This window comes from Stenella coeruleoalba (genome assembly GCF_951394435.1).
Source record: "Stenella coeruleoalba genome assembly, chromosome: 6".
NCBI lineage: Eukaryota > Metazoa > Chordata > Mammalia > Artiodactyla > Delphinidae > Stenella > Stenella coeruleoalba.
The window spans coordinates 88,215,246-88,241,072 of NC_137151.1; the positions used below are offsets into that span (position 1 = coordinate 88,215,246).

The 25,827-nt window shown below is 34.7% G+C and overlaps 1 protein-coding gene across 10 annotated transcripts in view; it reads right to left on the reverse strand.

Annotated features, from left to right (window-relative positions):
* LOC307187471 (uncharacterized protein) overlaps positions 1 to 25,827 on the reverse strand; it is a 1,029,543-nt gene that overhangs the window by 680,309 nt on the left and 323,407 nt on the right. For all 10 annotated transcript variants that reach the window (XM_079923575.1, XM_079923576.1, XM_079923567.1 and 7 more), the window contains one exon: positions 18,279 to 18,343. The gene's annotated coding sequence lies outside the window, so the exon portion shown is untranslated. The remainder of the gene's footprint in view (positions 1 to 18,278; positions 18,344 to 25,827) is intronic.

A 25,827-nucleotide genomic window follows, 5' to 3' on the forward strand; every position in this document is an offset into this window, starting at 1 on the left:
ACAAGAACTCTAGAAGAAATTGTAGTCTCTGAAGACATAGTCACAGCAACCAATAAACATGGCCTAACTCCTAGCCAGATAAAAATAATCTTCACACTAAAGGCCTTTTACCTGATGTACAGTTATAAATATTAATTATTTGAGTAGATATTAATCTAGCTATATTAATAATCACTGTAATGAAAATGGAATAAATATGCCAGTAAAAAGACACAGACTGGGGCTTCCCTGGTGGTGCAGTGGTTAGGAGTCCACCTGCCAATTCAGGGGACACGGGTTCGAACCCTGGTCTGGGAAGATCCCACATGCCGCGTAGTGGCTGGGCCTGTGCACCACAACTACTGAGACTGCGTGCCACAGTTACTGAAGCCCGTGAGCCTGGAGCCCGTGCTCCACAGCAAGAGACTGCAACAAAGAGTAACCCCCGCTCACCACAACTAGAGAAAGCCCACGTGCAGCAATGAAGACCCAATGCAGCCAGAAGTAAATAAATAAATAAAAGACACAGACTGTCAAAGTGGACTAATAAAAACAAGACCGAAATATAAGTTGTCTATAAGAAAGATGTGTTTGGGCTCAAGATTCTTGTTCTTTAAGGAAGAATTATTTATTAATCCCTCTTGATACTGACTTTTTCCTTCATAAATTGTGGGGTTTTTTTAATAGATCTTTATTGGAGTATAATTGCTTCACAATACTGTGTTAGTTTCTATTGCACAACAAAGTGAATCAGCCATTTGCATACACCTGTCCCCATATCCCCTCCCTCTTGAGCGTCCCCCCCATCCTCCCTATCCCACCCCTCTAGGTCACTGCAAAGCACGGAGCTGATCTCCCTGTGCTATGCTGCTGCTTCCCACCAGTCAACTATTTTACATTCAGTAGTGTATATATGTCGATGTTACTCTCACTTCGCCCCAGCTTCGCCCTCCCACCCCATGTCATCAAGTCCATTCTCTACCTCTTTATTCCTCCCCTGCAACTAGGTTCATCAGTACCATTTTTTTTTTTTTTTTAGATTCCATATATATGTGTTAGCATATGGTATTTGTTTTTCTCTTTCTGACTTACTTCACTCTGTATGACAAACTCTAGGTCCATCCACCTCACTACAAATAACTCAATTTTGCTTCTTTTTTTATATCTAGTGTATCTCTTAAATATGTTCCTTTGCAAATAAAAGAAATTCAGCTCAAACTAATGGAAGCAGAAAAGTGAACATTCCAGGTCATGGAATTCATTTATCCAAAACCTCAGGTCTTGGCTCAACCCAGCTCAAACTATATCACCAGAAGCTGGTTTCTCTGTTTCTCCACTACATTTCCTCTATGTGATTTTATTTTCAAATAGGTTTCAAGAGAGCTGTTAGAAATGCCCAGGTTCAAAGCCAACCAAAAACAATGAGATTCTTTCCCCACCATTTGGAACAAAACTCATTTTGTTTCATTGTTCTAAAGGTTTTGATGGCTGTCCTTAAACCCCCCATAGTAGCCTGAACAATGTAATGTGCTGTGTGGATTAGGTCTATATGGAGTAAATGCCATGGGAAATATGTGAGAGGAGAGGGAAGAATGTGTGATCTCTTGGACGGAAAACAGGTACAATTACCAGAACAACAATGTTTGAAAATACATGTCCACAACACCTATTGGACTATAACAACAGGTGTTTTTTTTCTACATTGAACTCAAATAATTTGCTCATTGTTCCTTTCTACATGGTTTCTAATATATTGCTGGAAAACTGAACTAATTTAAATTAAATCATACTGAGCTAGGCTGGGACCTGGGACCCTTCACCAGAGTGCTTGCACCTGGTAAATGTCTCCCCTGGCAACAGAGTACAAAAAAAACTCTAAGGGACTAAAAATAACTGCATGCATGTGCAGTCGGGGCAAGTATGAACAATAAGATACAAAAAGGCCACAAACCAATTGCCACTTCTGAGCTTCCAGGAGCAAAAGCAGGGTACTGCCATGATCCCTGCATACAGCACCACCAAGGGGTGGGCAGACCGCTTAGCTACCCCTCTGGCCTGACCCACCGATCTGCCCCTATCCTCACCCCATTTAAGGGACCAGCCTGCCCTCCTCAGAAAGCAACCAAGGTCACCTTTTTCTTGTTTTCCCTCCCTCCTGCTGCAGCACTAGTCCCATGAAAGCCTTGCCTGGCTTTCTCATCTGGCCTCTTATCAATTCCTATTGATTAAAGAGTCCAAGGACCCGGGTCAGTATCAACACTGAACTGAAAGAACATGAATTGAAATTAACTGAAGAAGTGAATATTAGAGATTCCTCCCAACTGCATGATTTTGTAGGGTAGAAAAGATTACAAGAATAAACTGGCCTTTCATTCTATTCCTCAGTGCAAAGTCAACAATAGTTTAAGCAAGAACAAATGGTAATGATCTAAAGCACGAAAGTGTTTTTTCCTACAATATCTGAGTTTAAAGTTGACAAATGGATCATTAGCTTTTGAGCTCTTTGTCATAATGCTGCCACATTCTTCTATGAAAGTTCTACATAATAACAATAAATCTTTCACAAAGAAAATATGTGAAAGAACAATTATAAGCTCTTCAGAAACATCTGAAGTTTCGGATATAGCATTTTTAGGATATGATTCACATCAGGTTCACCCTCTTCTCCATTCAGGCCTGCTCTTTTCATATTGAGAGCTTATATCAGATAGGTTACTGCACTCCAGAGATGGCTAATTAAACCATATTACAGAAAGCAAGAAAATAGGAAGAGAGAGAGGGAGAGAAAAGGAATGAAGGATGAATACATATTTTGTCTTGTGCATTTTTCTAATCAAACTAGTCACCTTCATGCAAGGCCTTCCCTGTTCCTGAAATGAGGCATAAGCAAATTTTACATTCTGGACATCAAATCACATGATGTGGGAAGACATTTGTAACAGTAAACACACCAAAGGAGCACTCTCAATCAGAATCAGAGCCAAATGTATTAAAAAATAAACTATCTTACCTAAAGACTGAATTTCCTAAACATTTTAAGTCCTAGAAAAATCAGCACTTTACCCTCAAACAGCCGTATTACTGAAGCTTAAAAACTAACGAAATCTATAACATGGAAACACTGTAGGAAGAGAGTTATTAGCCAAGTCAGAAATTAATGTTAATTACAGTCCCATTATAATTTATAATTTTTTGCTTACTATGAAGTATTCTTACTTTATTAATAACATTCTCAAATATTATAAAAAGCATGGATTGCACAGCTTTGTATTTCTTATGAAATTTTCAGCTATGGTTAACTTCAGTACATAATGCCAGTTTTAAGGAACATAACCGGGCTCAAGTAACAATTATATTTCATAATAGAATTATAAAATAGTGTCAACACTATTTTATATAATATATATATTTTTCCTTCTGTTTTTTAAACAAGTCCCATATTTAGCTAAAATGTATGTTTTTAAAATTTACATTTTCATAATCCAAAATTACACAGTGAATAGGCACCTGAACTTTACCTGTTTCACAAAGACCCCAAACAGTTGCAATATAGATGAAAATTTACAGCTTTCAGGGCTTGCTGTGTGGGTGGTCACAGGATACCATCATTATTTGTTCTGTAGAGGCCACTGCATGGCTCCTGCATTTGCTCCTCTAGTACTTTCTCTCCCCTCTAACCAGCCTGACCTCTAACCTTATATCTTACTTGGAAAGCGAACCAGATTAGGATACCTGTAGTAGTCCAAAAATACTATAAACAGGGTGGCTTAAACATTAAATAAACATTTATTTCTCACAGTCTCAGAGCGGAGAAGTCTAGTAAGGCACTAGCAGATTCTGTGTCTGGCAAGGGCAGACACAGAATCTCACACAGCAGAGAAGGTAAGAGGGCTCTCGGTCTATTTGTTCTATTTTATGAGGATGTTAATCCTTGTAAAATTCATGAGGGCTCCACTCTCCTGACTTAATCACCTCCCAAAGACCCCCACCTCCTAATATCACCACACTGAGAGTTAGGATTTCAACATATGAATTGGGGAGGTTCACAAACATACAATCCGTAACAATAGCCGATGACTGTCTAGTTTGCATGTCAAACTCTATTCATTATGGGCAGAGGATGGGGAGCCATGCTATAGTAACACTGCTTCAGGGAGTTGATCCTATCGGAGGATAAACAGAGCACTCAATGAAGAGTGGACATACAGATAATCTAATATGTTATTAAATCATACTAAAATCTTGCAGGAATAAAATATAAAGCCTATGAGTTAAGCTTTACCAAAACAAAACTACTCATATAACCTCTCACTATTTAGTGGATTTAATAGAATGTGGGGGGGAAATCATAAGTATCACTCCACAAATAATATTTAGTATAATATCAATATCTTACAAGTTTTAAATACATATTCTATGATAAAAATATTCATAGTCAAATGTTTTAAAGTTAAATACAAAGTAATTTCTGCATACCTATTTATAAAAAGAAACTCCTGAAAGAGAAAGAGTAACAAATTAAATTAAAAAAACCCAGCATTTGACAAATGTATTTGATCACAGAAATTATTTTTTCAGATCACCTATTATAATCTCAGTTGATATGAATGTTTCACGGCACATAGCTTGAGATATCCCCAAATTTTAAAAATATAGGCATGCTTTCAGTAATAACTCTGCCTACCAGCTTTGCAAGACGTTTCTGCAAAGGACTACCAAATGTTTTCATGGAAAAGAGCGCTGGTCGCATAAAGAAATATGGCTCTACCATTGACTTCGTATATAATTTTACACAAATCATCAGACTTCTATGGGCTTAATTCATCTACCTGTTAAACGGAAGTTTGGGGACTTCCAAGTGAAGATAGTATCTAGCTAATCACAGACAATCTTTCCTCTACCATTTCTCTTTTAAAAGACTAAACAAAACAAAACTGAAAGGAATGCAAAATCGCAGCTTGTCATCTTATTTTATATAAAACAAATTTTCTACCTTATAAAATAAGAGTGTTCAACTGAATAATTTCTGGAGTTTTTCTCTATCCAAGAAAAAAGAAACAACACACAACAAATACCTGTTGGTTATAAAAAATATTTAATGCTTAAAGAATAGAGAGCTATCCATTAGCCTAATGTGTAATCAAGTGGTAAATTATGTTTCTTTCTTCCTTTAGGACGTTTTTGAACTGTCATTTACCACTGAAAATATACTAAATTTCCTTAAATTTAAGGTATCATCAAATGCAAGAAACACCATTATTTTATGGTCCATTAATAAAAAAAAAATTTCTAGTTAAACTATATCTTATTATTGACTGAAAGATGTACACTACTTCAGAGATGCTAAAAGTGGGAAAAACTGTGCTCCTTAGAATCAACAAGATATATATATTTGGAGGAAGAAAAATTAAAATAACTTTCTTTGAACTTTGTAACACCTCTTATAATACATTTTTTGTAAAGCTACTTTCTCGAAGAGTCATTACAATATCCTTAAAAGCAGACCTTTAAGTAAGAAGGTGAAAAACTCCTTGATATCAACCTTGAAACATTTATGTTCAGCTGAGACTCCAAGATCCCATCATTTAGAAAGTGAAAAAATTCCCTTTAAAATGTATCTAATTCCTGAAAAAAAAAAGATTAGTGGCTCTTATTGTGCTAGGTAAAACTATAAATACAAATCTTCAAAATAACAGCAGTTATAATAACAAAGGCTTTACACCTGTGCTGATCAAGGAACCTGATAAATTAGCTACAGTGATGTCATAAAACCTCTCTTTCCAAAGTAAATACCAAATTAATTTAAATATCAATAACTGTAGATTAACGTATGTTTACATTAGAATGGCAGCAAAGTATCTTAGTCTGATCTCTTCACTAATTCTAAATTGTATCATTATCCAAGGATTAAAACCATCCAAACTTTCCCATAGCAATTAAAATGACATACAAAATCCTTACCATGGATTGCAAGTTGCTACAGGCTCTGGCCCCTGCAGGGCTCTCTGACTGGGCTCTCACCTCTACCTCTTACTTACTCTTTCTCAGCCACAGTGACACTCTTTGTAACTTAATCAAGTTCATTGATCAACATGGGCATAAGTTTCAATTTTCAGAGTGCTAAGTATGGGCACAATCAATTAATCTTTGCTCCTACTATTTCCTGAACAGGGATCACTCTTACCCCAGACTTTAACATTACTGTTTAATCATTTTTTCTGTCTTAATGATTTACTCCAATGACTTGTCCTCCTAGAAGCTTTCACTAAGCACCATAGTTAACATCTTCCCATTTCCAGTAACTCCCAATTCTATCGCCCTATTTTATTCCCTTCATGTAGTTTTACCACTATCTAAAGTCATACAATAAGTCCCAATAAAAGGGTAGGTTTTTAAAAAATTTTTCTTTATCGCTCATTATTCTTTCCTTAGTAACTAAAATTGTGTGGCACTTCACTGATGGGTGACAGGTAAACAGGCTTGGATGGCTGAGGAAGGCACAAAAGGATCAAAACGGCAATGCTTACAAATCTGAAGTTATTTATCAAGAAAGGAAAAACACAGCAACAGCATCAAAGTCAGGGTATGTGTCACAGCAAAGGTTGCCTCAGGAGAGGGCTGCAAAGGCCAAGTGAGTACTACCACCCTCTCTCTGAAAGGCTGATATGCACACAGTTCTTTTTCTCAGATCAGGAACCACTGATATGTGTAGAGAACACCTCAGAACCAGGATGCCTAAAATAGAGTCTTTGCTGGGGTTTCTTGGGGTGTCTCACAGAGACCCTGGGCAAATTGTAAATCTCACTGTTACCAATAAACAATGCTGATAAGCTTGTACAAACTGCCTCAAAACTCCTAGAATCCGTAGTTAAAAACCAACACAATTATCAGTACATTTCATGTCATTCCTCAGGATTAGTGTCATGCAGGGACATTTCTTATTTCAGTCGAACAGTTCTGGCTAATTCCAGGTTGGAATTAATCCTACCAGCAGAGGCATAGAGTAGAAAATACGTGTGTGTGTGTGTATGTGTGTGTGAGAGAGACAGAGAAAGAGAGAGAGAGAGAAAGAGAGAGAGTATTGAATGAATTAATAAATGTTTACGTCAAGCTTTTTCTTAAGATTTGAAATTTTATCCTAGTTATCTCTACATAGAAAACAAACTTGGCTATATTTCATTCTGGTGACAAAGGCAACTAACTGTCCACCAATATTCGTGCTTCTGCTTCTGTAGCACAGAGAACTCGATGGGAAGCAGCTGCCCAGCCTAGGGCTACATTTCCAAACCCTCACCAAAGGAATATGAAAGAGATTTGTGTTGTTTCTGGGCTGAGGCAATTAAGAAGCAGGCATGGCTTCCCACCTATCTTTCCCCATGTATTAATACTTTCTTGATTCAGAGGACCTGAGAATCTAGGGGATGGTCAAATCATAAGATGGAAATTGATGCTGTCCAGGAACACCCTCATTTGCTGTTACATGTGTGAGAAATGGATCACTATTGTGCTAAATTGCTGATATGCTGGGACTTATTACTGCAGCTAGTGTTTTCTCTGCCAACACAGTTTCTACTAGAGAAGGGTACCAATAAAAAGAAGACTACTCAGTTAATCTCTGATGATTAGAGTTTACTTCATATAGTTGCCGAATTATAGCACATTAATTTTTGATTTAATAGCTGATATTTAAATTTCGATTCAGCAATCCATTTTTATATAATTTACTGGGCACATGTCAAATATGCTTCTCTTGTAATATTTTACTTAATGGGTAACGTAATATTTTATTATTGCTATTTGCTTGTGCATATGTGCTACATTTGATGTGTTCAAGATATTTTACAAAATAGACTGAAAGAACAGTCTCATATTTCTGTATTCATGCTTTGTACGTTGCCTACCAACAAAACATTTAAAAATGGGTTTTTCACCTTTTCCAAAGCATATTTTCACTCTGTATTTCTCCCCTTCCTAAACATAAATATTTACTCTATGTGATGCACAGTTTAGAATATATTAATAATCTGTATTATATCTTCCTCTAAATACCGCAACACAATATTAGGCCTTGAGCAAGTCGAATAAAATTTTCAACCGTTTTTGAATTGGTCATCTTACTTTGTGAAACAACCATTATTTAACTAATAATGCGTAAGCTAGTAACTACAGACAACTTTGTAATTACAGTGTAATTTATTATAAATAAACATCACTACTAGGTTCTTAGTAAGGTTACTTTTATATTATTTTGTTGAAGTATGTTATATTGTATAATATAGTATCCAGCATATAAATCTAACATTTAAAAACGCAATGAAGTATTGTGGATTATTCATTAAAGCAATCCTCTTCCTTTTGGAAGTTCTTTTAAAAAATACTTATAATCTTAGTATTATAAAGTTTTTTATGTCTCGATCTCTCCTTTATTTCTCTAAAAATAGAATGATGATTTGATGTATGTAATTTAGTCACTTGAATAAAACTACTTATTTAATGTTTTATCAAAAAGGAATGTAGGGCTTACCTGGTGGTGCAGTGGTTGAGAATCCGCCTGCCAATGCAGGGGACGCGAGTTCAATCCCTGGTCCGGGAGGATCCCACATGCCGCCGAGCAACTAAGCCCATGTGCCACAACTACTGAGCCTGTGCTCTGGAGCCCGTGAGCCACAACTACTGAGCCCATGTGCCACAACTACTGAAGCCCATGCGCCTAGAGCCCATGCTCCACAATGAGAAGCCACCACAATGAGAAGCCCGTGCACTGCAACTAAGAGTAGCCCCTGCTCGCCACAACTAGAGAAAGCCCGCGTGCAGCAGCGAAGACTCAACACAGCCAAAAATAAATAAAATAAATAAAAATTTATTTAAAAAGGAATGTAAATGTGCATATGGTAAATGTTTTTGATACCCCAAACAAGTGTTTAATAGAATAAAATACACCTTTCAGGTCCATTCCTTGTACTACTTTAAGAAAGTATTCCTGTTTTCTTCATTTTATTCATATCTTCCCCACTCCTTCCCCAAAGGCATTCAGTAATGAGATTCAGTTAAGAGTGGTAACAAAATTATTTCTGCTAAAGAAGAATAGGAATCAAAATTTTGTACATGCATTCTAGTTTCAAAAATTATCTGTCAAATAAAATTGCAGTGCTTATAAATCTAGTCATTACCAAATTCTGAATGACAATGCATCAACCATATGAAACACAAGTGCTTTGTTTTGTTTTGTCTGTTTTGTTTTGGGTCACTTTGCTTTTAAATCACAGTGCCTGCTAAACTGACTTCATCTTAAGGATCTTCTTTCTTCCTAGAGACAGTGAATCTAGATACAGACAACCTTGCATTTGGTGTTTAGTGAAATTTTCTTTGTGAACAAAATACACAAATATGAACAACCTAGGACTACATAGTATCTTAAATCAATCACAGACTCACATTTAAAGGATAGTAAAATTGGGAATGTTTGAAAGCAGACTGAAGACTCAGTGATAATTATAAAGGTTTCTATAGGAATTAGTCCTTATAGTAAAGAACTCCTGGGTGGAAGTCTTTGAAGTGATTGTTCTTATTTCTTCAATTGTGGAAATGGTTTACTTTACCTTCAAAGTTGGTAGGGTGAAAATTGTGGAAATGGTTTACTTTACCTCCAAAGCTGGTAGGGTGAATTAGTGTGACTAACTCTCTCAGAGAAAAAACAAACAAAGAAAACCAGAATTTTTAAATGTATGATTACCTGCATTACCATTGTGAACTGCTCCAGAAGTAGATCAAAGCAAGTCTCCCCTCCCAACTTGAGTATGGTATTAATTAATTATGTGGTTTAGATTATCTTAATTGATAACTGATGTGCTTATATTGTTATTTTTTAGATATGGTACATAGTAAGGTTTGAAAGGAGAATTCTTTATTGAATAAAAACAGAATAGTCAGTATCAGCAATTAAACACCAATTGCTCTCATGGTCGGCACCACCCCTGGTTCTAAATGTCAATGACCAGATTTAGATGATTCCACTTTGGAGTCAGGAGGAACAATAATCTGGAGCAATATGGAGTCATTGAAAGGAGTGGGGTTAGGATGAGCAGGCCTGAACTCCAAACTAGATGCTCAATAAGCTTAATAATACCACTAGAATAGAAGAATATTGTAAATGAAAAATTACTAATAGGTGGTTACCATTTTTCACTTTGAAAAAACTCAGATATCTTTTTGTGCTTTAGTTACAATATAACTTAATTTCCTAGAAGGCTGCAACAACTCATTTGGGGAAAACAAAATAATAATTCTGAAAAGTAAGGAGAAAAAGGTTGTATTTTATGAGTACAATAAAAGTAATAAATATGTATTTTTTAACCCTAGGTAAAATAATGTATTCAGATAGATAAAATTTGAAAAAAAAATTAAACTTAAATTAAGAATGACATATAAATAAATTCATCATGTGCCTATTAGCCACATGAATGTCTTCATTGGAGAAATGTCTATTTAGATCTTCCACTCATTTTTTGATCGGATTGCTTGGTTTTTTTGATATTGAGCTGTGTGAGCTGTTTGTATATTTTGGATATTAATCCCTTGTCAGTTGCTTCATTTGCAAATATTTTCTCCCATTCTGTGTGTTGTTTTTTCGTCTTATTTATGGTTTCCTTTGCTGTGCAAAAGGTTTTAAGTTTCATTAGGTCCCATTAGTTTATTTTTCTTTTTATTTCCATTTCTCTAGGAGGTGGATCACAAAAGATCTTGCTGTGATTTATGTCAAAGAGTGTTCTGCCGGGCTTCCCTGGTGGCGCAGTGGTTGGGAGTCCGCCTGCCGATGCAGGGGATGCGGGTTCGTGGCCCGGTCCGGGAGGATGCCGCGGAACGGCTGAGCCGGGGGGCGACGGCCGCTGAGCCTGCGTGTCTGTAGCCTGTGCTCCGCAACAGGAATGGCTGTGGCGGTGAGAGGCCCGCATACCGAAAAAAAAAAAAAAAAAAAAAAGAGTGTTCTGCCAATGTTTTCCTCTAAGAGTTTTATAGTATCCGGTCTTACGTTTAGGTCTTTAATCCATTCTGAATTTATTTTTGTGTATGGTTTTAGAGAATGTTCTAATTTCATTCTTTTACATGTAGCTGTCCAGTTTTCCCAGCACCACTTATTGAAGAGACTGTCTTTTCTCCATTGTATATTCTTGCCTCCTTTGTTATAGATTAGGTGACCATAGGTGTGTGGGTTTATCTCTGGATTTGGTATCCTGTTCCATTGATCTATAAGTCTGTTTTTGTGCCAGTACCACACTGTTTTGATTATTGTAGCTTTGTAGTATAGTCTGAATTCAGGGTCCCTGATTCCTCCAGCTCTGTTTTTCTTTCTCAAGATTGCTTTGGCTATTTGTAATCTTTTGTGTTTCCATACAAATTGTAAAAAAAAAATTGTTCTAATTCTGTGAAAAATGCTATTGCTAATTTGAAGGGATTGCATTGAATCTGTAGATTTCTTGGGTAGTAGTCATTTTGACAATATTGATCTTCCAATCCAAGAACATGAAAAGATGCTCAATATCACTAATTACCAGAGAAATGCAAATCAAAACTACAATGAAGTATCACCTCACACCAGTCAGAATGGCAATCAACAATAAATCTACAAACAATAAATGCTGGAGAGGATGTGTAGAACAGGGAACCCTCCTACACTGTTGGTGGGGATGTAAATTGATACAGCCACTATGGAGAACAGTATGGAGGCTCCTTAAAAAACTAAAAATAGAACTATCATATGACCCAGGAATACCACTACTGGGCATATATCTGGAGAAAACCATAATTCAAAAAGGTACATGCACCCCAATGTTCACTGCAGCACTATTTACAATATCCAGGACATGGAAGCAACCTAAATGTCCATAGACAGATGAATGGATAAAGAAGACATGGTATATATATACAATGGAATATTACTCAGCCATAAAAAAGAACGAAATAATACCATTAGCAGCTACATGCATGGACCTACAGATTGTCATACTGGGTGAAGTAAGTCAGACACAGAAAGACAAATATCATGTGATACTGCCTATATGTGGAATCTAAAAATATGGTACAAATGAACCTATTTACAAAACAGAAATATAGTCACAGATGTAGAAAACAAACTTATGGTTACCAAGGGGGAAAGGGAAGAGAGGGATAAATTGGGAGATTGGGACTGACCTATACACACTACTATATAGAAAACAGATAACTAATAAGACCCTACCGTATAGCACAGGGAACTCTACTCAATACTCTGTAATGACCTATATGGTAATAGAATCTAAAAAAGAGTGGATATATGTATATGTGTAATTGATTCACTTTGCTGTATAGCAGAAACTAACACAACATTGTAAATCAACTATACTCTAATAAAAGTTAATTTAAAATATATGCACATATATAATATACATTTAGATATATGTACATATATAATATACATATACTAGTCAATCTCACATCAGGGAATGGTAAGTATTGTAATATTAGAGTTTCACATTACTCTTCTCCAACTCTCCAGTTCCTTTATTAATACTACTAGTAGGAATCCCTGGGTCATTCATTATAGTTGTTACTTTATCCACACTCCTAATAAAACTCACTTGCCTTCTATCAAAAGGCCATGTCTGAACCTTCCTAATGTATATTAATAGACTGCTACACTATCCCTCCACAGTAATATTTTGTTCTCTTTATCAGATGTTCAAATTATTTGAGACATTCTTATAGTAGGCCAACTAAATCAAATTCATAGAGTATGGCTTATTTTTTTTAAAAGGTAGCAGAGAGTAATTTTGTAAAGCCTTAATGATGATGATATTTTTCATATATTTCGAGAGAGGTATGTTCTCAGCCCCAGGATACAGTATGGGTAGGAGGTATATGAGTAATGGCTTGGCAGATCTCAGAGTGGACCCAGTTGATTACAGGCTGTTTGGCTTATACCAGCCAATGCAAGGACAATGATATTAAAAAGAATGTTAATAAATTAGCAAATACAAATTAAGACTTGAAGGGCTATTTGCTTGATACCTTTTCATCTATCATATTCTAATAACACTTTAAGAAAGTCAGATTAAAAGTGAGTTCAATTGTAATTACACTACAAACCATAAATCAACAAATTATGGTACTGCTTTTCTTTTGCATCACACAAATGAATCAAACTAAAAATCAAAATGGTGTGCAATATGTCAAATAAATGTCATGAATCATGTCATCCAAGCACTTCTTTTATGGAGAGTAATATATTTTCCCAAAGAACTCTCACCCTTCTCTGTTTAGAGCCCATAAAATATTTGATGGCTATGGTGGTTAGAGTCCTAGGATCAGAAGGCAGAAAGATCCTTGAGAAGACATTTACTTTTGAAACAATCAAGCTGGGTAATACTGGAAGCATCATTTACTGAACTTTTAAAGGAATGATATTTTATCAAAAATATTTAGAAACATTCTTTCATATTTTCTCTGTGAAACAAATTAAACCAGAATTTTTTAATTGAAAATAATAAATTTATTTTTAATTATTTTTTCATCAAATTTTTACTCCTTTTCTTCTTCCTTTAAAAGTTAGACACATTTTTCCATCCATATTCATCTGTACTATGCTCTAGGAAATACTTCTTTGTCTTTCTCCTTCAACTGTAATAATACCACCCCACCCCCACCCCCAATTTTATAACCATAGCTACAAAAGAAAGCTATTATCCTCAAATTTTGGTCAACTAAACACTTTCCAGATTTTGTAGTGCTGTCTTCTTGCCTTAATGGCCTTCTTCTTAAAAGGTTGATACTCTGTTTATCCTGGTAGTTTTCAAATAGCCTTCCTCGGAAGTATTCTTTGTAGGTTTCTATTTGTTTGTTTACAATTTATTCTGTTCCTCCTTTCTGCTCTCACACATTTTTTGCATGCATATATAGTTATACTATACATCACGTTCTACTTTCTTGAAATTATTTTTATAAATACCTCATTTGTTATAAGTTAATACAAATAAGCTATCTGGTCAGATATGCTGCTTCTCCTTTAGCTTGTGTACTTCAGCAATTATACTTTTTCATAATCTGTGCACCTCAGTATTTAATATCTGAGTCTTATACAACCTGATGTTTACTAAAAAGAACTAACATCTTGATTTGTTCTAAATTTTCCACTCCCAAGGTCTTTTAAATGCCTTTTTCATTGCATTTATATATTCTATAATATACATTTCATAGATTTCAAAATCATTTTTCTCAAGCTTTAATTTCAGTAATACATACCTATAATTGTAAGAAAATAAACTTCTTCTAACAAATCAAAATTCTCTGAATTATATTTAAACTATTTTATTTTTGTCTTCCTAGAGGTAGAAAGTTGCAGATTAGTATCCAAACTTGTATATATTTTTTAGGTGTACTCTCAACTTACCCTCTTCTCTGATTGAAATTACAAGTTTTCTTCCTATTTACATTTTTTACATGTGACTTGCAAAATGTTTTCAATCAACTGCTCCTGTTTATATTTATAAAATATAGTGTTGGTAAAAATTTTTGATAAATATTCAGATTATAATGATATTATTTCACCATTATACATTCATCTATCTAGAAAATCAATTCCAGAATAATAAGGACTTTGGCTTCTCTTTGTCCCTGGTTCCTGGGAGACAGTCTCTAAATCCTTGGTATTTTCCAGGTGATAGGAATATCTTTGTTAATCATGCTAGCATATGATAATGAGATGACTCATAATGGGGCCCTAGATAGTTTGTGCTAAAGAAGTTTGAGGACTGGCCATCCCAGAAAGTACGTTGGGATTTCAAGCTATGTGAAGCAACCAGACCTCCAGGGAGCAGAGGGGCACTAGAGACTGAGGTCAGCCACATAGCCAATGATTCAATCAATCATGCCTATGTATTGAAAACTCAATAAAAACTGTGGACATTAAGGGTCAGGTGAGCTTTCTTATTTGGCAATACTCTGGATATTGTCACAAATTGATGTGCCAGGATCGAGATGTGTCCTAACTCCACAGGGAGAGGACATGAAAGCTTTATGTCTGGAACCATTCCAGATCTCACCCTATTTGTCTCTTCTTTTGGCTCTGATTTGTATCCTTTGGCTATAATAAAACTTTAATCCTATGTATAATGTTTTCCTGAGTTCCGTAAGTTGTTCCAGTGAATTATCAAACCCTGAAGGGGTAAGGAGGAACCCTGAATTTATAGCCAGCTGGTCAGAGGTACAGACGGCCTGAGAACCCCCTGAACTTGCAGCTGGTATCTGAAGTAAGTTAGAATAATGCCCTTAACGTTGAAAGTTTGGCCTAACTCTGTATCGTTGGTTACAGAAGTGACTGCACCAATTAAATGGATTTCTGCATATGCTCACCATCCTCAACAGTGTGAACAAGTATTGCATACTTATTTAGATCAGAGTTTTTAAACCTCAGCATATTGACATTTTGAACTGGATAATTCCATTTTTGTGGTGGGCTTTCCTGTGCATTATAGGGACACTGCTAAATGCTGAGTGTTTGGGGAATCAACAGTTTACATATATGTGCCTTAAAGACAGGAGAGTGGAAATTCACACATATGAAAGTGATTTTGTATGTTAACACCAGCCGGAGTCAATAAATAAATAAATATATGTAATGATTATACTCTTATCTCATATAAGCATATATATTTCCAGAGAAATTTTCAATTTTTTTGCTGTTGTTGTAGCTTTTCTTTTTAATGGGACAGCACCTCTACTATACCTAGAACACAGATTCTGTGGGACCTTGCACAAAAATTGTTTATGTCGTAAATATTTTGTATTGCTTGTGTTTTCTCTAAAGCTATGTACTGAAATATTTCTTCAGCTGTTCCAAAAGCCATCTTATGTTCCCCATTTCCATAGGAAAGAAAAAGCAACATAAATATCATATTTCATAACTTTATACAGTTTCTGATCCAGTAATGGAGGTTATCGTTCTTTTCAATGCCAAACATACCACCTAATTTTTTCTGTTTTTGGCAAACAGAAGGAGTTTGTAACCAAAGTATACATAATCAAAGAAATAAAACAATTTAAGTATATTTCAAGATGCATGTAAATATAATATTGTTTTAATATTACAATTTATTTAAATCTTGAGAGCATGCAATGGTTCAAAATTAGTCAATGTTCTAAAATTTTAGTTTCTCAATGATTTCTTCTTGACTAGCACTAATTGAATAGTTCCTTGTAACCTGGACCTATTCAAAAAACAGTTGAAGTAGGTTGATATACATCCTGTGAGATTAAAACTTATTAACTGAAGAAATCATATATAAGTGGGGAGGAAATGTATTTTGAGGATTTTTCAAGAGAAGCCCAAAGAAAGTAGTAGAGCAAAGAGAGAAGGGAAGAAATAACCAACTAGGTAAGAGTGTAAAGATTAAAAATAATAAGAAATCTAAACATCTTTATCCAGGGGCAGAAAAAAGGTAACAGAAAATGGGTTAACAATTTTGATACTGCTTTACATGCACATTGGAATTAAACAGTTAAGTAAATTGATAGTGGATGGTGGAAGCCAGGTTTCTCATTGTTGGCATTGGAGTTTACAGAAAAGGAAGGGGAGGGGACTATAATGATCCGTATGGTAACAGATTAGAGTTGAAGACAGCATGTTTAGCTTAATATATATACATACAGTTATATAGAGAAGTATTTATAGATAGCTAGATATACACAGATTAGTACAGACACATACTTTTTTTTTTTTTTTTTTTTTTTTTTTTTTGCTGTCAGCCAAGAGGGCCTAGAAGCAAGCACATCTCAGTTGCAACAAGGGCATCTGCACCCATCTCTTGGTTTCTAATTCCATTCTCCAATTTAAAAAAAAACAGGGCTTCTTGGAGAAACAGAAGATTCTGGAATGGAGGCAGGAAATATATGAGATGAGACTGGAACATCTTGTAGTACCAGAAAGGAAATGCTAAATAATATAAATAAATAAACCAAAAAACAAACAAAAACACACAATAATGGGTGTATGCCTGCCAAAGGGCCACAGGGGCCAACTGAAAGAGCCCCCAGTGGCCAAAAGTGGAACAACTGGAACAAGAAAAGAAAGAAGTTCTATTGAATTGTAACCCACAATAAAATAAATATCCTTGAGTCCATACTGATATAAATAAATAAATCATGAAGAAAAAAGCCTCCCATGAAGAAGAATTACAAATAATTTATGTAGAGACTCCTCCCTCAAGGAGAGGGAGCACATAAATCCTTACTCTTTAAAAAGCATCGCCACCTGTAACTCACCTATATCAGTTTGCTCTAGGTACTAACATATGTCACATATCATTCTTTTTGGTCTTATAAAGCACCTTCATTAGTATAATCACATTTAAACTTTCCAATAGTTCTGTATACTAAGTAATCTGTTTACCATTTTGCAGAAAAGTAATTGAAGTTTTTAAAGGTCTCAGATATTTGACATATCCATGACGCAGGACTTGTTATTCTGACTCCATATCCAGTATCATTTCTCCTGTAACTCTCAATACCACACCTTGAAAAATATCCATCACCAATATGTTTAGGCCACACCTATAAGTATCAACGTATAGTGATAGTTTCAGAGAAGAACATACCCAAGAGTAAATGATATATAACTATACATTCCTCTATTTATGTAAGCTAAAACTGAGTTAGGATCACATACACAACGCACATAATTTTTCTTAAGTATACATGGAGATATACAGATAACGATAAATTATATGCATTACATGCATTACATTGCTTTTATATATCTGTGTGTATATATACATACACACACAGACACATATATGTAAAATCTTTATATTCACATAGATTGTTTTTTTGAATCAAATATATATAATTTCTCTAGTCTTTTAACTGCCTTAAAATGTTGCATTTTAATGCTTTATGTTAAACAATTTTCATTTGTTATTTTATTTCTATCTCAAAATGTTATTCTCTCCATTTTGTAGATGACAGAACAGCTTCTTTAGGGAAGTTATTAGCCTGTAAAGTTACTTAAATTATGATCATACAACCATTCAAGTGTTTAGCCCAGTCTTCTCTACATATATGGGGGAAACAAAGAATAAGTCATTTAAAAATGATATGTACAGAATATGTTAGCAGTCAGAAAGACAAACATAAGAATTAGTAATTTTTAGAAGTCTAGTAGCCTATAAATATTTAGCTTACTGCAACCAATTTTCCACTAGAGTGAATATAGACCTCAGAAGTGCAATATCATTGGCAAAAAAAATTTAACTTGAACTGAGTTTACCAACCTCATCATATCCTAGGTTAGTGAAGCAACCAAAGCTGATTTTTTTTTTCTTGTTTAGTGCCAGTACTAAAAAAGAAAAGAAAAGGAAAGAAAGGACAACTCAATGTCAGGTATATTAATTTATAAATAGATATTTTACAAACTGCTGCAATACAACTTTGTAAGCAAAACAATTAACAGTAAAAATGTAACATTTCTATTTAATATTGTATGTGTTATTATCAGTATAAAATTTATTTTGCTAAAATGTTCAAAGAGATCTTTAAATTGTGTTTTGTGTTTATCCAGGAAGGTCAAATCACAGTACTTTCATTTTTCCTTTTTTCTGAGAACCCACTCATCAAGAGCCTTGGCATCAGTGCCTTGATGGCATTACCAGCTGCAATATCCTGACTTGTCTTTGAGAATTTTCTCTTATTTATACTGTAACCTCCTTACAATTTTTCATAGAGGGAAAAAGCAACACAGTAAAAAATCAGAAGTCTGACAGCCTCTGTTTGTTCAAAAATGACTGCTGCGAACATAAAAGGTCAGTATCTTTCTCATTGATTGTTTGAACAATAGCTGGACAGATTCTCAGCGTTCCATTTTCTCTTTCCCCCCAACTCCTTCAATCTGTGTCAATGCTTTGAAAAGCTTCAGCTTCAGAACAATTGTTCTCCAAGTCACGCTTTCCAAGGTGGGGTGGTATGGGGTGTGGGAGGCCCTCTTAAAAAGGAAATACTGTCTATAATTCATTTTGCTCATCCACCATCTTAAAAAATAAACAGATTATAAGAAACTTATTGGTAAGAAAGTTTAAAAGCTGACAACAAGAAACCAAAACCAAGAAAAAAAATGAGAGATTAAAATACACAAAATACACCTTTTTCCCTCCACATCTCCTACACTCTTTCCTTCTCCAAGGGATTATATTGAATATCACTCAACAGAACGTGTCAGTTGGGTTCTTGATATGCTCAAAAGCATTACTAAAAGATAAAAATATAGTTTGAAGCAGAATAAAGCAAACTGAAATAACCCAATTTCATTACCCTAGGTTAAAGTAAAGAAAATTAAGAAACTAACTTAAACATGCAACCACCATGAACAAACAGTAAAATGTTAAATTCAGGACTCGTATATTTAAATGTTTTAGTACGGAACTCATGCTTGACTTTACAATCAGCCTCCGTTCTTACCTGGAAACCTAACAGCACAAACTAGAATCCTATCCTTCCCTTTGTCAGTTGTGCCTTATTTTGTTGGTGAGAAATTAAGAGCTATCTGAATAGCACAAATATTCCTAATTAGCCTGTTCAGTTTATTTTAAATGTGCATATTATAGCATGATAGCAATAAAAGGATAATGAAAATGAGATATTTGGTCTACTTGGAAGGGAGAAGATAAATATCCCTCCCAGGGTTAAGAGCACTGGCAAAGGAAGAGCCCCAAAGGCTAAGCACTGAGTTAGATTTGAGGACAAGAAAGCAACAGTCCCCCAGGTCTCATTGAGAGAGCATCCACTCCCGTGTCAACTGTTATCACAGAGGAAAGATGAAAACTCATGGAAGAAAGTTCCCAAAGACACTTCCTACACTTCTGCATATCATCTACATAGAACAGTAGAGGTAAGGCTCAGACTTGGTGCTCTGGCGTATGGCCTAAGAGAATCTCGGAATTAACAATTCTTTCCTCAAAGGAAACACATAGTCTCACAGTGGAACGCTTAGTTGCTGGTTGAGTACAACAGAAGGTCTTCAATTGCCCCACCCTCCACCGAAGTGTCTGTTAGAGACTAGGAACAGGTACCAAAGAGCTTCCTGAATCATTTCCTGGGTGAAGCCTGGACTACTTATGTTTCAAACCAAACCAAGTTCTTTACTGTCTATCATATGGGTTTAGCATGTTGCTTGGAAATGTCAGGTGAGTAGCCATATGTGGCCTGTCAGTAGTACAAAAGTTCCCACAAGGATGAAAAAACAGCCTGCACAGGGGAGTTAAGATAACATCACTCTCTCTCTGTCCCCCAAGTTCTCTCTCACACAAATTTCTGGGCCTTCTGTTTCCTGTGCATGACCTGAACACAAATTGCAATTTTCTTTTGTTAAGCAATTCTTAAATCAGCTCCTGCTAGGATACACATGTCTGACAAGCCCCAGGTCAATCCCAGGTGGTGCTGGGTGGCAGGAGTGATTGTGTCAGCGTAGTAGCACTAGCAATATTCTTGGTAGTGGTAAATATTTATTCTTTGTTCTGTTCTATAAAATATACTTGGTACTTGATATTCATTGTGGTTCTCACAGCAATCTAGCAAGATATGCATTCTTTTTTATTAATAAGGCAAATAAGCCACACCACTCAATCTGTTTATTTACTAGACTTCTTACCCCATCACTTCAGCTCTCTAAATTTCTCTCGTGGTGATCACTATTAACTGTTCAGTATATATGCAATCAACTTTTTTTCCTACCTCTTCATCTCCCTATCTCTCACTAAACTGTCTTCTCTTCCATGAATTATGTCCATCTAAATATTCCTGTGAATAGTTAGATCAAAACATAACATAGTTTTTTATCATATATAGAGATCAAAACAAAGCACAGAGTATTTAGAACCTATATCTATATATATTTTATAACAGTAATTTTCTTTTTCTTTCCATGCTATGGGAAAGGCTAGGTATATAGGTCTGCAACTTGCTTTGACACTTATTTGATCACAGATGTTTCTCAAGGTGGTACACACAAATTACCCTATTTAAAGAAGACAAACATACCTACTGTTTATAATAGAGATGTACTACAACTGATATAAACATTCCTCCACAGATATATAGATTGAGATTTCAAGCAATGCTACAATGAACATACCCATATGAATCATTGTATTTTTCCAGGGATACATTCCTAAGCATTGATAAACTCTGCAAAAGTGTTGCAACAATCCAGATTCTCATCAACAGTGTGGAAGAGAGCTCAGTTTTCCATGCTCTTGGCAATATTACCCCTTAACTTTTTAAAATTTCGCCATACTAGGTAAGTTTTACTGTTTGGACTTAATTTGTGTTACTTTCATTATCAGTAGTGTTGAATATTTTTCATGTGTCTTGAACATTTGTAATTTTGTCATTTCCTAAACTGCATAGAAACATCCGGTACATACTTTCTGTTGCTTGGCTCATTATATATTATTTCATTTTATATTTTATATATATTATACATCTTTGTTATTTTTCATTTACTTGTCCTGTCCTTTATTACATCAAGATTTTTTTGCTGATTATTTTTATTATTTCAAATAAATACTTATTTCAAATCACCCATGTCCTCTGATATATTATGGAAAGAGGAAAAGACAGGGGAAAGACATTTAAAATACTAGTGACTCCATTACATTGGCTAATGTGGTAGCTGTTCAGAAAAAAACAGATTAACAACTTCTTTACACAGCTGGTTCATCTTTTAAAGCATACTTAAAACAACACAGATGAAGCATGAGGCTTTTTTTTTTTTTAGCAGCCAGCATAACTGCTAATTTGCTTTCAAATTGCATTTTCAACTTTCTTTGGATTTATTAAAAAAGTGCATGTCAACAGACCAGAATTAAAAAGGTGACAAACTGTGAAGAATTAAAAGTTCTAATTTAACAGATGAGCAATTGCAAATAACAAAATCTCAGACAAACACAATTTAATGAAAGGTGACATGCTGGAGATTTTTTATTTTGTTTTGCTCCTTTTCATCAGGTAACAACAAATTAGTTTAGGAAGCCATACTAGAATGCCGTGATTGGGATAACCAGCTCCTAGCCCGTGCTGTTAGCTTTGTTCTTTGTGTTTCCTGAAACTATACATGACACTTCTTTTGTCCTAAGTAGATATTTTCTTCACTCAGATGTATCACAAGTTGTTCAAGTCCAGACTAGTTCTTATGTGTTATTGCTCTCAGATGCTATTCTTCTTGTGGTTCCCACTTCTGAAAATATATTTTTCTTAGTGTCCAGAACTATAGAGGACCTCATGGGCAAACAGTGAGAAAATATAAAAATATTTTTTTATGGGACAAAAGTAATATTTTGTGACTCATCAAAAAGAACATGGATTCTGTCTTGCCTTGCAAACTCAGAGAAAGCATTAATTTAAATTGGGAAAGGGGATTAAATGTGATTAAGGAATGGAGAACAATTGAATGTGATTAAGGAAATTCTTGTAATATCAGAATGTACAGAAATGTTCTTTTTTCATTTGTTCAGGCTTCTAATAAATGTTTGCTGATTAATTAGACAGATATGTATCCACCTGTTCCTTGTACATTTATAAAGCAGTAAGAGCAAAATGTTCATAATTTTAATGAGATTTGTATGCACGGCTCCCGCTTACACGTTTGTAAATGTGCACCTATGAATGTTCACCGTCCATCCCAGCACACTGATTCTGAACATTCAAGCATGCTTTCCTAGTTTCCCTTATTTTCTATTCAAACAGTTTCCACATTATTTTAAAGAGATAACAGGAATTAATACAATGAGAAAATAAACCTCCAACGAATATTTTTTCTTTTCATTTAAATGAAATTACAGCTTAAGGTTTTCTTTATTTTCCTTTAACATACACTTAATTCCTCTATTTAAATATGTATTTGTGGTTGACCTTGCAGAATATTCTAATTATCATTTTGCAAACATAATAGTATTCTAATTATTTGTAAACATATTTATTTGATATTTATTATTATACAAATTATATTAATAATATTGTTAAAATAAATTGCTTTAATATTTATTAACATATATTTATTATAAATTACATTTATAATAAATACTTATGTAATATTTATCATCTAACACAATAGTTCTCAACTGAGGGCAATCTGTCCCTCAGGAGATATTACCAGCTTCTAGAGGCAATTTTAATTGTCACAGCTGGGGAGTTCTACTGGCCAGTAGAACCTCTAATGGGCAGAGGTCAGGGATGCCACAAGGATCCTGCCATCCACAGAGCATTTCCCCACAAAAAAAGAGTTATCCATCCCAGAATGTCAATAGTGCTGAGGCTGAGAATTAAATTTATCTAAATTTGAGTTTGTGTTCATTTTCTAGAAGTGATGACACTATATACCCATGGCATAGAGTGACAGGAGATTAAAGAGGACTATGGAATGATATAGGTGGGTTTAGTTTCTTTGAGATTAATATCACCAACATTGTGAAGATAATGAATTAGAAAAACTTTGCCAGGCTTTGAGGTTACAAAGAAAACAAACTTAAAAAAATATAAGTTAACACATCATATAATAAGTATTTCAAATATATAAATCATTTCAGAAATAAATTTTGTCATTATTGATTGAAAGATAGAGTCTACAAAAAAAGTTTACCAATCAGTTAAATAAATTATTGAGGCAGGCTTTTTTTTTTTATTTTATTGGAGTAGAGTTGATTTACAATGTTGTATTAGTTTCAGGTATACAGCAAAGCGATTCAGTTATACATATACATATATTCATTCTTTTTAGATTGTTTTTTTCTCATATAGGTTATCCCAGAATATTGAATGGAGTTCCCTGTGCTATACAGTAGGTCCTTGTTGGTTATCTATCTTATATATAGTGGTGTGTGTATGTTCATACCAAGCTCCTGATTTATCCCTCCCCCCATGAGGTTCTATTCTGTAAAACAGAAAAATACAACTAAAATAGATTGTCTTGATATATTTCCGATCAATGAGAGCTAAAGTCTTTTTAATATCCTATATTAAAATAGCTATGGAGAAACTGGAAGATGTCAGCTGACTGAGGACTTTCTTTCCTCCTACCCTAAATATTTTTTAAAGACTAATTTTTAGAGCAGTGTTAGGTTCAAACTTAGCAAAACTGAGAGGATGGTACAGAGATTTCCCATGTGCCCCTTACATCCACACATGCCTAGCTTCCAGCATTATCAAAATCCCCCACCAGAGTGGTACATTTGTTACAGTTGATGACACTGACACATCATAATAAGCCAAAGTCCATAGTTTACATTAGGTCTCACTCTTTCCAAAATATTTTTATAAAATGATTTCATAATGGTGCCCATATATAACAAATATCTTTTTTTAAGTGTAAGAATTTTAATAGTGAGTAAAAGAAGACAGAATCAAAATGATGGAAAAAAGCAACTAGAGAAATGAAAAGCCAATAGATGAACAGTTAAAGGACAGCTGTAATGGGAGAGTGGCTCTGGGAGTGTCCCGAATCAAATTCAACAAATCAGGAGAGGTCAAAAGGGATCTCTGGGGAAAATCACTGTAAGTTTGTATATGATGAAACTTAAATGGTTAATTGAAAGAACTAAAATATGAAATATTCTGGTAAAGTCTGTGAGGAAAAAAAAACTGGAAACAAATATTTTTAGTTTCTAATGATAGTAACATATTATTTATCCAGTTATTATTTAAAACAGTCAGATGTGTTCACAGTGGATATGACAGCCATCCTATTAATTTTACCCCAGCTGCAGCATAGAGTTTTAATTGGTTTTCATCTCGTGAAGATTTTCTCTTTTTATCTTTTATTGTTGGGTTGAGAAGTGGTTGCCTGCAGTACCCCACAACTCCCTGAATTTGTAGACAGTATTCCACGGCATAAACGTTTACAAACTAGGCAATTATTTTCTGAACCTATTTTTTTTTTCTTAACACAACTTGCCAAACAGCAACTAACACACCACTAACACTCTGTTTGTCATCCTCTTTCTTAGAGTAATAAATTCCTTAGGTACACAATCTGCCTTCCATTGTACCACAGATGATATACCAGAGGACATCAACACGAAAAATTGAGCACTTGTTCTTTCTGTCTCATGCATGCCAAGAGTGACGCATAGTTTCTATTCATATTTACTTGGTCAAATCAATTCACAAGACCATATCTAATTTAACAAAGGCAGAAAAAATGGAATCCTATTATAATCCCATAAGGAGAAGACCTGGAAATATCAGTGAATATAGCTAATGATTACCACAGTCTCATTGATCCACACTAAATGTGAAATGTGAGCAAGTGAATTGAAGGAAAATCCTCCAGGACAAATGAAATCTGGAACCCAAGAATGATACCATCTTGGTTTCCAAATCTACATTTATATAATCAGAGAACTCTACTGTATAAACTTCTCTCACTAAGCCAACAATCCACCAAATGTTTATTGAGTCCTATTTTTAAACAACCATAATAGTACTAAATAATGGTAAAAGGAAAGTAGTAATATTTATGACATAGAGTCTCACAGTTTCACCAATGGCCACAAATAATTATGTTCCGTAAGTAAATACAGCATTTATATTATATGACAAAATTAATTTTTATTTTATGGGTGGTATACTCCAATAAACTTATAAGCAATGCATTCCTATCTGAATGGGGAACATCTAATTTAATTGGAAGTCCAATTTAGTGGAAGATGTGGTACAATTTATCCCTCTACACCAAGTAAATATTCTTAGTCAAGTAAAATCGTCTTGTCCTTAGAGTCAAAGTACCATTATATGAACTGTTGTATTGCCTAGCTTTGTAAATATTTTTTGCTG